This window comes from Suncus etruscus, chromosome 2 (genome assembly GCF_024139225.1).
Source record: "Suncus etruscus isolate mSunEtr1 chromosome 2, mSunEtr1.pri.cur, whole genome shotgun sequence".
Taxonomy (NCBI): domain Eukaryota; kingdom Metazoa; phylum Chordata; class Mammalia; order Eulipotyphla; family Soricidae; genus Suncus; species Suncus etruscus.
Genome location: NC_064849.1, coordinates 104939352 through 104953529, shown reverse-complemented (window position 1 = coordinate 104953529; position 14178 = coordinate 104939352). Strand labels below are relative to the sequence as shown.

Sequence of the window (14178 nt, the reverse complement as noted above, 5' to 3'; positions counted from 1 at the left end):
GAGGCATCTTACAGATGTAAAAATTCTGGACCTTTCTAAAAAAGAATGAATCCCTTAGAGAAGTTATAGAAGAATCTAAAGGTCCTAGTGAGGTTATGAAAGGTCCACTAACAGTGGTTTTTCCGTGTGACAATACTCAAATTAGTTTTTTTTAACTTTTTTTTCCTTTTTATTATTATATTTTATTTTTAATTATGAGAACAAAGATGCAAAGAAAGAGGACAAGGTAAAGTTACAGTGGAAGGACAGTCACCCATAACATAATTCTCAGAATAAGTCCCCTTGCTGATATCTTAACTTTGAACTTTCAGCCAAAGAACATTAAGATAAATAAAACAGAATCCATGTACAATTACTTTGTCCCTCAATCCCCAGATTGTAACACATTATAATATTTCTTAACAGCACACAAGGCAATCTAAAGCCATAAAACTTAACGTAACTCTTTAAATATTAAAGGCATAATATTTTTACATTTCCATGTACATGCATATTAACTTAAGCTCAAATTTTAAGTGGTATTTTTTAAGGATTAGAGTCAAAGGAGCACAATAAAACGGTGTTAGAGTGGCAATTGTTATTTGCACAGACCCACCAAAATATGAGGGGCATGGAAAGGAATAACCTTGGCCTAAATACAAAGAGACCCTACCCCTGAAGTTTCCTGGCATAAGACCAGCTCTCGGCTCCAGGCAAGCTAGATCGTCCAATCCAAGACATTGTCTGTAGTGCCAACACACTTTTATTTTTCACACAGTTTCTGTTGTTGGTATCATGTTTCTGTATTAAAGATCCTGGAATCTGAATATCCTACATTGAAGTCAAGACGTGGTGCGTCCTCTAGTTTCACTTCACCATTAAAGGGCAATGCAGGAAGCCCTGTCCTATAAGCAGGTCGTTGTTGTTGTTAAGTCCTCTCAGTGTTAAGGGAAGTCTCTTTTGAGCAGGTCAATATCTGAGCAGTGGTAGGGTCTTCCGTGGTAGAGGATTGCTTCCAGGTGATGTTATAGACAAACCTGGATGTTTCGTGGATGGCTTCCCGAGTTCAGGGGTGAATGGAAGATGCCTTTCTTCAGAGGCCTGTGCCAGGTCTATATCTTTATTTTACCAGAAAATAACAAAATATGCCAGATTGAAATATGCCAAAACTACCTTTATAATTTTTGCCTGAAATCTACCTTTGTTTTTCTTTAATGGCTCCCCATTACAAAGCTATTTCCCATAAATAGATAAACCTAAAACTTGAATTCAGAACTGTAATTGAGGTTTTTTTATTTTTTTTATACTTAGCATCTTTTTTTTTTGAATTTTTTTTTTATTTAAACACCTTGATTACATACATGATTGTGTTTGGGTTTCAGTCATGTAAAGGAACACCACCCATCACCAGTGCAACATTCCCATCACCCAAGTCCCAAATCTCCCTCCTCCCCACCCAACCCCCGCCTGTACTCTAAACAGGCTCTACATTTCCCTCATACATTCTCAATATTAGGACAGTTCAAAATGTAGTTATTTCTCTAACTAAACTCATCACTCTTTGTGGTGAGCTTCCTGAGGTGAGCTGGAACTTCCAGCTCTTTTCTCTTTTGTGTCTGAAATTTATTATTGCAAGAATGTCTTTCATTTTTCTTAAAACCCATAGATGAGTGAGACCTTCTGCGTTTTTCTCCCTCTCTCTGACTTATTTCACTCAGCATAATAGATTCTGTGTACATCCATGTATAGGAAAATTTCATGACTTCATCTCTCCTGACAGCTGCATAATATTCCATTGTGTATATGTACCACAGTTTCTTTAGCCATTCGTCTGTTGAAGGGCATCTTGGTTGTTTCCAGAGTCTTGCTATGGTAAATAGTGCTGCAATGAATATAGGTGTAAGGAAGGGATTTTTGTGTTGTATTTTTGTGTTCCTAGGGTATATTCCTAGGAGTGGTATAGCTGGGTCGTATGGGAGCTTGATTTCCAGTTTTTGGAGGAATCTCCATATTGCTTTCCATAAAGGTTGAACTAGACGGCATTCCCACCAGCAGTGGATAAGGGTTCCTTTCTCTCCACATCCCCGCCAGCACTGTTTGTTCTCATTCTTTGTGATGTGTGCCATTCTCTGTGGTGTGAGGTGGTATCTCATTGTTGTTTTGATTTGCATCTCCCTGATGATTAGTGATGTGGAGCATTTCTTCATGTGTCTTTTGGCCATTTGTATTTCTTCTTTGTCAAAGTGTCTGTTCATTTCTTCTCCCCATTTTTTGATGGGATTAGATGTTTTTTTCTTGTAAATTTCTGTCAGTGCCTTATATATTTTGGAGATTAGCCCTTTGTCTGATGGGTATTGGGTGAATAGATTCTCCCACTCAGTGGGTGGCTCTTGTATCCTGGGCACTATTTCCTTTGAGGTGCAGAAGCTTCTCAGCTTAATATATTCCCATCTGTTAATCTCTGTTTTCACTTGCTTGGAGAGTGCAGTTTCCTCCTTGAAGATGCCTGTAGTCTCAATGTCCTGGAGACTTTTGCCTATGTGTTGTTCTATATATCTTATGGTTTGGGGTCTGATATCAAGGTCTTTAATCCATTTGGATTTTACCTTTGTACATTATGTTAGCTGGGGGTCTAAGTTCAATTTTTTGCAACTGGCTAGCCAGTTGTGCCAACACCACTTGTTGAAGAGGCTTTCCTTGCTCCATTTAGGATTTCCTGCTCCTTTATCAAAAATTAGGTGATTGTATGACTGGGGAACATTTTCTGAGTATTCAAGCCTATTCCACTGATCTGAGGACCTATCCTTATTCCAATACCATGCTGTTTTGATAACTATTGCTTTGTAGTAAAGTTTAAAGTTGGGGAAAGTAATTCCTCCCATATTCTTTTTCCCAATGATTGCTTTAGCTATTCTAGGGTGTTTATTTTTCCAAACAAATTTCAAAAGTGCCTGATCCACCTCTTTGAAGAATGTCATAGGTATCTTTAGAGGGATAGCGTTGAATCTGTATAACGCCTTGGGGAGTATTGCCATTTTGATGATGTTAATCCTGCCAATCCATGAGCAGAATATGTGTTTCCATTTCCGCATGTCCTCTCTTATTTCCTGGAGCAGAGTTTTATAGTTTTCTTTGTATAGGTCCTTTACATTTTTAGTCAAGTTGATTCCAAGATATTTGAGTTTGTGTGGCACTATTGTGAATGGGATTGTTTTCTTAATGTCCATTTCTTCCTTATTACTATTGGTGTATAGAAAGGCCATTGATTTTTGTGTGTTAATTTTGTAGCCTGCCACCTTGCTATATGAGTCTATTGTTTCTAGAAGCTTTTTGGTAGAGTCTTTAGGGTTTTCTAAGTAGAGCATCATGTCATCTGCAAACAGTGAGAGCTTGACTTCTTCCTTTCCTATCTGATTCCCTTGATAACTTTTTCTTGCCTAATTGCTATAGCAAGTACTTTCAGTGCTATGTTGAATAGGAGTGGTGAGAGAGGACAGCCTTGTCTTGTGCCAGAATTTAGAGGGAAGGCTTATAGTTTTTCTCCATTGAGGATAATATTTGCCACTGGCTTGTGGTAGATGTCCTTAACTATATTGAGAAAGGTTCCTTCCATTCCCATCTTGCTGAGAGTTTTGATCAAGAATGGGTGTTGGACCTTGTCAAATGCTTTCTCTGCATCTATTGATATAATCATGTGGTTTTTATTTTTCTTGTTGTTGATGTTGTGTATTATGTTGATAGACTTACGGATGTTAAACCATCCTTGCATTCCTGGGATGAAACCTACTTGATTGTAGTGGATGATCTTCTTAATGAGGTATTGAATCCTATTTGCCAGGATTTTGTTGAGGATCTTTGCATCTGCGTTCATCAGCGATATTGGTCTGTAATTTTCTTTTTTCGTAGCATCTCTGTCTGGTTTAGGTATTAGGGTGATGTTGGCTTCATAAAAGCTGTTTGGGAGTGTTTCTGTTTGTTCAATTTCATGAAAGAGTCTTGCCAGGATTGGTAGTAGTTCCTCTTGGAAAGTTTGAAAGAATTCATTAGTGAATCCATCTGGGCCTGGGCTTTTGTTTTTGGGCAGACTTTTGATTACCATTTTTATTTCATCAATGGTGATGGGGGTGTTTATATATGCTACATTCTCTTCCTTCAACCGTGGAAGATCATAAGAGTTCAAGAATTTATCCATTTCTTCCAGGTTCTCATTTTTAGTGGCATAGAGTTTTTCAAAGTAGTTTCTGATTACCCTTTGAATCTCTGTCATATCAGTAGTGATCTCTCCTTTTTCATTCCTAATACGAGTTATCAAGTTTCTCTCTCTCTTTCTTTGTTAGGTTTGCCAGTGGTCTATCAATCTTGTTTATTTTTTCGAAGAACCAACTTCTGCTTTCGTTGATCTTTCGGATTGTTTTTTGGGTTTCCACTTCGTTGATTTCTGCTCTCAGCTTTGTTATTTCCTTCTGTCTTCCTATTTTTGGGTCCTTTTGTTGCGTACTTTCTAGTTCTATTAGCTGTGTCATTAAGCTACTCAGGTAAGCTCCTTCTTCCTTCCTGATGTGTGTTTGCAAAGCTATAAATTTTCCTCTCAGTACTGCTTTTGCTGTGTCCCATAAGTTCTGATAGTTTGTGTCTTTATTGTCATTTGTTTCCAGGAACCTTTTGATTTCCTTCTTGATTTCATCTCGGACCCACTGGTTATTGAGTATGAGGCTGTTTAACTTCCAGGTGTTAAAGTTTTTCTTCTGAGTCCCTTTGGAATTCACAAATAATTTCAGAGCCTTGTGGTCAGCGAAGGTAGTCTGCAAAATTTCTATCCTCTTGATATTATGGAGGTATGTTTTATGTGCCAGCATGTAGTCTATCCTGGAGAATGTCCCATGTACATTGGAGAAGAATGTGTATCCAGGTTTCTGGGGGTGGAGTGTCCTATATATATCCACTAGGCCTCTTTCTTCCATTTCTCTCCTCAGGTCTAGTATATTCTTGTTGGGTTTCAGTCTGGTTGACCTATCCAGTGTTGACAAAGCAGTGTTGAGGTCCCCCACAATTATTGTGTTGTTATTGATATTGTTTTTCAGATTTGTCAACAGTTGTTTTAAATATTTTGCTGGCCCCACATTCGGTGCATATATGTCTAGGAGAGTTATTTCTTCCTGCTCTACATACCCCTTGATTAATATAAAATGTCTATCTTTGTCCCTTACAACCTTCCTGAGTATAAAGTTTGCATTATCTGATATTAGTATGGCCACTCCAGCTTTTTTATGGGTGTTGTTTGCTTGGATAACTTTTCTCCAGCCTTTTATTTTGAGTCTATGTTTGTTCTGACTATTCAGGTGCGTTTCTTGTAGGCAGCAGAAGGTTGGATTGAGTTTTTTGATCCATTTAGCCACTCTGTGTCTCTTAACTGGTGCAGTTAGTCCATTGACGTTGAGAGAAAGAATTGTCCTGGGATTTAATGACATCTTTATATCGAAGTTTGGTGTGTCTTTTGGGTAGTCTTGTCTTAGATTAGGTCTTTCAGTTTTTCTCTTAAGACTGGTTTTGTGTCTGTGAAGTTTCTGAGCTGTTTTTGGTCTGTGAAACCATGTATTCTTCCATCAAACAGGAAAGTGAGTTTTGCTGGGTACAGTATTCTGGGTAAAGCATTCATTTCATTCAGTTTTGTCACAATATCCCACCACTGCTTTCTGGCATTTAGTGTTTCTGGTGACAGGTCTGCTGTAAATCTCAAGGATGCTTGCTTGAATGTAATTTCTCCTTTTGATCTTGCTGTTTTCAGAATTCTGTCTCTATCTGTGGGATTTGTCTTTGTGACTAGGATGTGTCTTGGGGTGGTTTTTCTTGGGTCTCTTTTGGTTGGTACTCTTCGAGCATGCAGGATTTGATCACATATATTCTTTAGCTCTGGGAGTTTCTCTTTAATGATGTTCTTGATCGTTGATTCTTCCTGGAAATTTTCTTCCTGGGTCTCTGGGACTCCAATGATTCTTAAGTTGTTTCTGTTAATCTTATCATAGACGTCTATTTTCATCTGTTCCCATTCTTTGACTAATTTTTCCATTGTCTGTTCATTTGTTTTAAGTTTTTTTTCCAATCTCTCCTGTTGTATGGAATTGTTATGTATCTCATCTTCCACAGCACCAAGTCTATTCTCAGCTTCTGATACCCTGTCCCAGAGCTTATCCATTTTGTTATTCACTTCGTTTACTGTTTTTTTCAGGCCGGTTAGTTGACATGTTATTTCAGTTTGGAGTTTTGTGGTTTCTGTCTTCATATTTTCTTGATTCTTATTAGTGTTCTGTTCTACTCTATTCATGGTTTCTTTGAGTTCTTTGAGCATATTCCATATTGCTACTCTAAAGTCCTTATCTGAGAGATTGATTAGTTGGTTGGTCGTTAACTGGTCATCAGAATTGTCATCTTCATTCTCTATGTCTGATGCTGGCCTGCGTTGTTTCCCCATTGTCACACTTGTATTGTGGATTTTTCTACGTGTTGTGGTGGTATTCATTGGTTATATGATGCAGGCAACACACTTCTCTGGTTCCACCCTTTCTGGATGGGCCGACTTGCCTCCAAGGTAGGGTAGTCCTCCGTGGATGAAGCCTCACAGAGGATCAAATCTTAGGCCCAAGCACGCAGCAGAGAAGACAGTCTGGAGAGAAATTCTTGCTTCTGTGATCCAGCACAGTTCTTAGTGTGGTTTTTTTCTTCTGGTGATGGTGTTCTTTTTTTAGAAAGGGCACACGGCTGTGTAGCGAAGTGGAGCTAAGTGCCTTCTGGAGCCTCTTTTCAGCCCACTCTCAGGTTCACGCAACAGGATAGCAGAGAGACACACACAGGCAGCACTCACAGTTTTTTACAGTCGGGCCCCACTGGTCAGGCGTAGTTTTCACTCACTCGCTGGGCAGCTTCAGAATGCTGTATTTTGGGGGTTCACTTCCCAGGACTCTGAGGAGAGTCACTGGCTCGCTGGGTAGCTTCCAAATGTAGTTTCTTTGGGGTTCGCTTCCCAGGGCTCTGAGGAGAGCTTCCAGAGTTCAGGAAAGACAGAGAAGGGTAGGACAGGGCTCCCTTCAGGTGCTCAGTTTCCTCAGAAGAAGCACAGCCGGGTGGAGACTCTGCAGGTAGAGCAATCAGCACTCTGCCTGGAAACCTCCACATCCAGCCATTTCTTACTCACTCCCTGGCTCGCTGGGTAGCTTCCGAATGTAGTTTCTTTGGGGTTCGCTTCCCAGGGCTCTGAGGAGAGCTTCCAGAGTTCAGGAAAGACAGAGAAGAGTAGGACAGGGCTCCCTTCTGGTGCTTAGTTTCCTCAGAAGAAGCACAGCCGGGTGGAGACTCTGCAGGTAGAGCAATCAGCACTCTGTCTGGAAACCCCCACATCCAGCCATTTCTTACTCACTCCCTGGCTCGCTGGGTAGCTCCTAAATGTAGTTTCTTTGGGGTTCACTTCCCAGGCCTCTGAGGAGAGCTTCCAGAGTTCAGGAAAGACAGAGAAGAGTAGGACAGGGCTCCCTTCCGGTGCTCAGTTTCCTCAGAAGAAGCACAGCCGGGTGGAGACTCTGCAGGTAGAGCAGTCAGCACTCTGCCTGGAAACCCCCACATCCAGCCATTTTTTACTCACTCCCTGGCTCGCTGGGTAGCTCCCAAATATAGTTTCTTTGGGATTCGCTTCCCAGGGCTCTGAGGAGAGCTTCCAGAGTTTAGGAAAGACAGAGAAGAGTAGGACAGGGCTCCCTTCCGGTGCTCAGTTTCCTCAGAAGAAGCACAGCCGGGTGGAGACTCTGCAGGTAGAGCAGTCAGCACTCTGCCTGGAAACCCCCACATCCAGCCATTTTTTACTCACTCCCTGGCTCGCTGGCTAGCTTCCGAATGTAGTTTCTTTGGGGTTCGCTTCCCAGGGCTCTGAAGAGAGCTTCCAGAGTTCAGGAAAGACAGAGAAGAGTAGGACAGGGCTCCCTTCCGGTGCTCAGTTTCCTCCGTTTTTTTATATTTTTAAAGCATAGCCTATATTCATTTTTAATGTAAGCACTAAATGGTCATCACATTCCAAATAGTTTATCAGATTTTCATTCTCCTATTATTTCCTGGAACATAATTTAACCTTCATATTTCCAAGACATACTTTCCCTCTGGAAGTAATAGATTAATGAAATTCCTTCTGGTCAGTCCTCTGCCAAAACAGAGGAATATACAACCACTGACAGTAGTGGAAATAACATTTGAGGAGTATCTCTGCTGACCTTTTTTTTAATGCTAGTAAAAACCAAGCTTAAATTTACAGAAATATGAATTTAGACAAGCATCAGATAAATTGGGTGTATCACCACCTTAAAGGAGTGATTTGAACATAGTGAAGAAGGAAAAAGCAACTCCATTACAAAACCACTCTCAGGATGGATGATCGTAGAGTCTCATTGTGATGTGACAGAGCCAATTGTTCTTAGAAGTAGTTTCTATGTAAAGCACAATTTTTAAAGGAAAAGTATTAAAATATGCCAGCTTGAAGTCTGTATACAAATTTGACACAACAGTGTTGCACACAAACCCACAAAAAAACCTTTTTCACCAGGGAATATTTACTGCTAACTTTAATTTTAATTTTGAGTGTTAACTTTACTCCTATTGCTAAATTCTCTACGGGTAAAGCCCTCCCTAATTACTTCCTGTATTTGAAAAACAGCCTGCCTATAGATCTTGATTAAATATGCCACAGGGGAAAATGACATGTTGTTTTGAGTTCATACTGTACCAAGAACTGTCTTAGTATTTTCTAGTAGTTTATATATATTACATCAGATGTAGACATTTTTATCAAGATTTATTAATGAAAAAAACCTATGGGTGGGGAAATAAAAAAAAACATAAGGCATAGGAAAAATGTTAAGATTTGTGAGGTATTTTTTTGAAATTCCAGAATTAAACTCAGAAGCATCAGATTCCAAAACCCAGCCTCTCTAATATAAATCAACTGGTCTGTAAGGAGACATTAGAATAGGGTTGCAGCCCTGAACCTCTTATTCTAAAACTGATTGATTTAAATAAACTGATACCCAAAATTCTTCTTGGCTTAAAACATTTTCTTACTCTTTTTTTTTTTTTTTGCTTTCTTTTCCAGAGTTCTCTGTAGGAAAAGCATTGAATTAATATTTTTAAATGTTTTTGTTTTAAAAACAGTGATGAAGGACAATAAATAACACGCTGAATGAATTTTTGAGTTTTAAAATGATATAGCTTGCAAATTAAGTTAAAATTTGCCTTGGTCATGAGGACATGAACTTGACCTGAAACACCTAAATACCTTAAAGAAACTGTCCTGAGTTATTAATATTCTCAATATCCAAAATGATAATGCTGAATTTTTAAAAGTATATTCAATGTTGAGGTCGGAATGATAGAACAGCAGTAGGGTATTTGTCTTGCACACGACTGACCCAGGACAGACCTCGGTTCGTCCCATATCGTCCCCCAAGCCAGGAGTGATTTCTGAGTACATACCCAAGAGTAACCCCTGAGTGCCATCGGTGTGCCCCCCAAAAAAGGAAAAAGTATATTCAATGTTATGAAACTACTTTGTATTCACGTTTCATGGGAATATTTGTTTTGACAGGACAAATAACTAGAGATCATTCTTAATTGTATTATCTACCAAGAAGAGTAACATCCACCTACATAGTGTCAAAAGCCTGGAGAGCAGTGTAAGTTGAATTTTCTGCTGAATGTTTAAAATCACAATGAACAAATTAAAAGCTTCAGCCCAAAGCTTAGAGAAATTAGGGAACTCTGAGCCTGCCAGGAGCGACTTCTGAGCCTAGAGCAGGAGTATCCCCTAAGTGCTGCCAGGTGTGACCAAACCCCCCCCTCAAAAAAAAAAAAAAAGAAAGAAAGAAAGAAATTAGGGAACAAAGGCAGGTGAGGATGCATAAAGAAACCTCTTCCCTGAATTCTCTACTTAGACTAAAGCCTCTATTGGCCTCATATCAGTCAAATCTCTTTCTAAAGACATTTGTTCTTGAGATACTTTTTGTCTGTCTGGTAATTCTAGGGGATACTCCTAAAACTAATAAAGAAGACACAGTGAAAGATCTCCTTTTGGGGGAGTATTTGCTCTCAAAGGAAAGCTTAGAGACTAGTTTCATATTTTTTGCTTCTTTTTGCAACTGAGCAGGAAGTCATTAGCCCGGATTAATTTCAAGGAGAATTTCCTTGTTAGTATAAGTACTGGCCAGAAATAAAGTCAGTTTGTTTTGTTTTTCATTTTTATTTCTTCACATCAAGAAATGACAAGCAAGGAGTGAGTTACCAAAGCAAAAACTATTTCAAATTTTGCCAGAGTACCTGGGCAAAAACTGGGTGCTGAAAGGAGATAAAGTAATAGGCGTGATACCCCTTTAGTAACAATATTGCAAAGCACAGTGTTGCAAAGAAAAATAAAGAGAAGAAAGCAAAAGAAGGAGAAGAAAAATATCTGCCACAGAGGCAGAAAGAAAAGGTGGGGAAAGTGGGAGGAAAACTGGAGACATTGGTGGTAAAATGGGCACTGGTGAAGGGAGGGTGATGGAGACTGTATGACTGAAGGTCAATTATGAATAACTTTATAACTATGTATCTCACTGTGATTCAATTAAATTATTTATTTAAAAAATTAAGTTGAAAAAATTTTCCAGAGTACAAGTTGGTTCCCAACACAAGACAAACTCATGAAGTCTATTTTTAGTTTCCTGGCACTAGAACATTTGTCTGGATTAGTTGGATAAATAAAGGTGAGACAAAATGAAAGACACCCTTGTAATAATAATTTTCAGACACAAAAGAGAAAAGAGCTGGAAGTTCCAGCTCACCTCAGGAAGCTCACCACAAAGAGTGATGAGTTTAGTTAGAGAAATAACTACATTTTGAACTGTCCTAATATTGAGAATGTATGAGGGAAATGTAGAGCCTGTTTAGGGTACAGGCGGGGGTTGGGTGGGGAGGAGGGTGATTTGGGACTTGGGTGATGGGAATGTTGCACTGGTGATGGGTGGTGTTCCTTTTATGACTGAAACCCAAACACAATCATGTATGTAATCAAGGTGTTTAAATAAAAAAAAAAAAAAATTAAAAAAAAAAAAAAAAAAAAAGAAAAAATAAAAAAAATAAAGGTGAGACAGAATGAGCAGAAGGGACTGAAGGTTAGGAATGAAAGAAAAATTAAGAGTATTTGGAAATTGACTAGATTTGGATGCCAAAAAGGAAAAATAACTCAGAATCTAGATATTGTTATCCTGGGTGATGTGGATATGATTATTATTTGATAGTGCTAAAGGAAAGTGTTCATTGATGGTTCTCGGGTTCAATATTTTCAAGACTACTCAGACTCAAGAGTCAGAAAATAGAAAAAAATTACTGGAAAGTTATAAGAGAAAGAAACTCCCTTTATATATTAACCCTCCTCCCCTCTTCAGAAATCCTTCTATCCTCTCATCTCCCAACCCGGATCCATTATCCTTCCTTATTTAACCCTGTTTACCCTCAGTTATCAACCCATTAAGTACGAAGACCAACCTCTTGCTCCAATAAACCACCACCAAGCTCCCAAACTGAAAGGACACCCTCCTAGTCCCACATCACATACCTTGGCAAGAAATTACAACCAACACTCCTGCTGACTCATGATTTATGGCCGGCCCTTCTCACCCTCCTAATCATGGACTGTTGCATGCTACCAATTCAGCCCCATAAAGACCCCAGCCCAAGCACACTTCCCTCATGGCTGCAAATAATTTTGCAAACCCAGCAAGACATGATGTGTGATGAAAAATGCCCTGAATTCCACCCCCCACAAGAATATTTCAAAAGACTCAATGGGAAAGCCTACATTTCCTTTATGTATTTAAATATCTCCTAGTCTGTTTATTCCCAAATGTAAATTAGCCTTGTAAACAGCATATTTTCTTTAATGCCTTTTTAAATGTATTTTTATTTATTTCTTCAATTATATATATATATATATATATATATATATATATATATATATATATTTTTTTTTTTTTTTTTTCTCTTTCTCTCTCCAACTTCACCTGTTTTGGTTCTGCTAGGTATGAAAACCTTCAAGAAAAGTCTTGCCTGGAATAAAAGCTCAGGTCAAAACCAGGGCACAGAGATTGTGCAGACTATCATTCTTACTCAACTCCACCAGCAATATAATATGGCACCATCCCCTTTTGCATAGGCACTCGAAATAAATGAAAATCTTATGCACAGAAACAAGCTCTTATCTACTAGAGATAAGAACCCATACTTTTTATAATACAGGGATGCCTCTCACCCTGAACATGTGTCATGTGAACCCAACTTAGACTCCATGTGATTGGACAGTGACTGCCCAACCCAGAACCCCAGATCTCAGATGATGAATGACACAGGAACCAAAAGCAAAGGGACCAAAAGCATCAGGAACCAAACTACACCTGGGGAAATTGAGAATACTGTCCTGATACCAACTTGCACCAGTTTTAACATGACATCCTGACATAAGGAAATGGCAACAATTTGAGCTAAGAGAGGGCTGCCCTATCTCATCACCTAACAGTATGATGAAATCAGAAAACATGTCATCCTTTGCTCTATGCAAAAACCAAAATCGCTAACTACAGAAGACTGACTTTGACAAACATGGACTGGACAGAATCTATCAAGGGACCAATGAGGAAGTTCTTAGCCTAGGTCTTGGCCTAGGATTCATACAAAAACAAGATCTTTAATTCCAGAGGTCTGACTTTGACAACTGTGACTGAGCAGAACTTCTGGAACCATGCTGAAAGACTATATCCTAGGCTCTGTCCTATGATCTGAACTAAAACCAAGACCACTAATTATAGAAGACTGTTTACAACAACAGTGATAGAACAGAACTCCTAGAACCATAAAGAAAAACTCTCTCCTAGCCTTCGCCCTATGACCTACTCAAATAACAAGATCTCTAGCTACAGAGTGGAATGTCATCACCCACCTTTAAGCAGAAAGTTTCCTGGCACTATAAAAACCATACCTACCTGGCAGGGTCAATACCATGATCACGAAAGTGGTTTCCCCAGGGCAAGGCTCACTCATTGCACTCCAGGGCTTCTGACCCCTGCAATTTCCTCAAATGTGGGAAACTAGACTTTATAAATTGTGATAGTGAGGGACTGCATTCAGAAAAAAAAGGGGGGAAGACCTTGGGGTTTGTAAATGAGCGAGTATGGAGCCTATAGTTGATCCCATGACAGTATGTTTCAAGGGCAGAGAAACCCTGTATCTCTTAGGCCAGGGGAATTCCAGTTCTAATTTCCCTAATATTTACTGTGCCTATGCTAAATAAATAAGTAAATAAATAAATAAAAATTAAATAAGAAACACAACCCCTTTTTAAGTAGTTGCTGGTTTGGTTTTATTTGTTTGTTTCTTCGTAGTTGATGGTTTTGGTTTATTATTTTTCTATTCTTTTTATACTTTTGTTGTTACTGCATTATTGTTTTTAGGTTTTGTTTTGTTTTGTGTTGTTTTTTTGTTACCTTTGTCTTCTTCCCCCCCCCTCTTCTTCTAAATTAGTGGTCCTCAAACTATGGCCCGCTGGCCACATATTGTATCTGTATCTGTTTTGTTTCTTCATTGCAAAATAAGATATATGCAGTGTGCATAAGAATTCATTCATATGTTTTGTTTTTACTATAGTCAGACCCTCCAATGGTCTGAGGAACAGTGAACTGGCCCCCTGTTTAAAAAGTTTGAGGACCCCTGTATCTAAATGAATATTTATAACACCTAGATGGACTCCTCCTTGTTTTTATCTTTTTGTTTGTCTTTTTTGCTGATTTTGTCTTGTTTTGTTTATTGTTTTTTCATTTTCTTTTTCTTTTTTTTCTTCCATACATTTTCTTATATCTCTATCAGGACCACATTACTGGAATCTCCTTAATCAGCCTCATAATTTGAGGGGGGGAATGGGTGGTACCAAAACCAGATAGTCAAATAACATTTAGTAGAAATAAAAAATGATCAGATTTGAACACTAAATCCAAAGCCAACGACAACAGAATTGATACCCAATCTACAACAATCTGTGCAAAGGGGGAAAAATTGCACCAGCATTACCGGGGGTAAAAGAGGGAGATGTGGGATGCATGCTGGGAACGGAGTGGAGGAAGGACAATATTGATGGTGGGGATG

General features: G+C 38.9%; 1 pseudogene; it reads left to right on the top strand.

Annotated features, from left to right (window-relative positions):
• Positions 1 to 13014: 13014 nt before the first annotated feature.
• LOC126002879 (uncharacterized) lies at positions 13015 to 13190 on the top strand (annotated as a pseudogene).
• Positions 13191 to 14178: the final 988 nt, after the last annotated feature.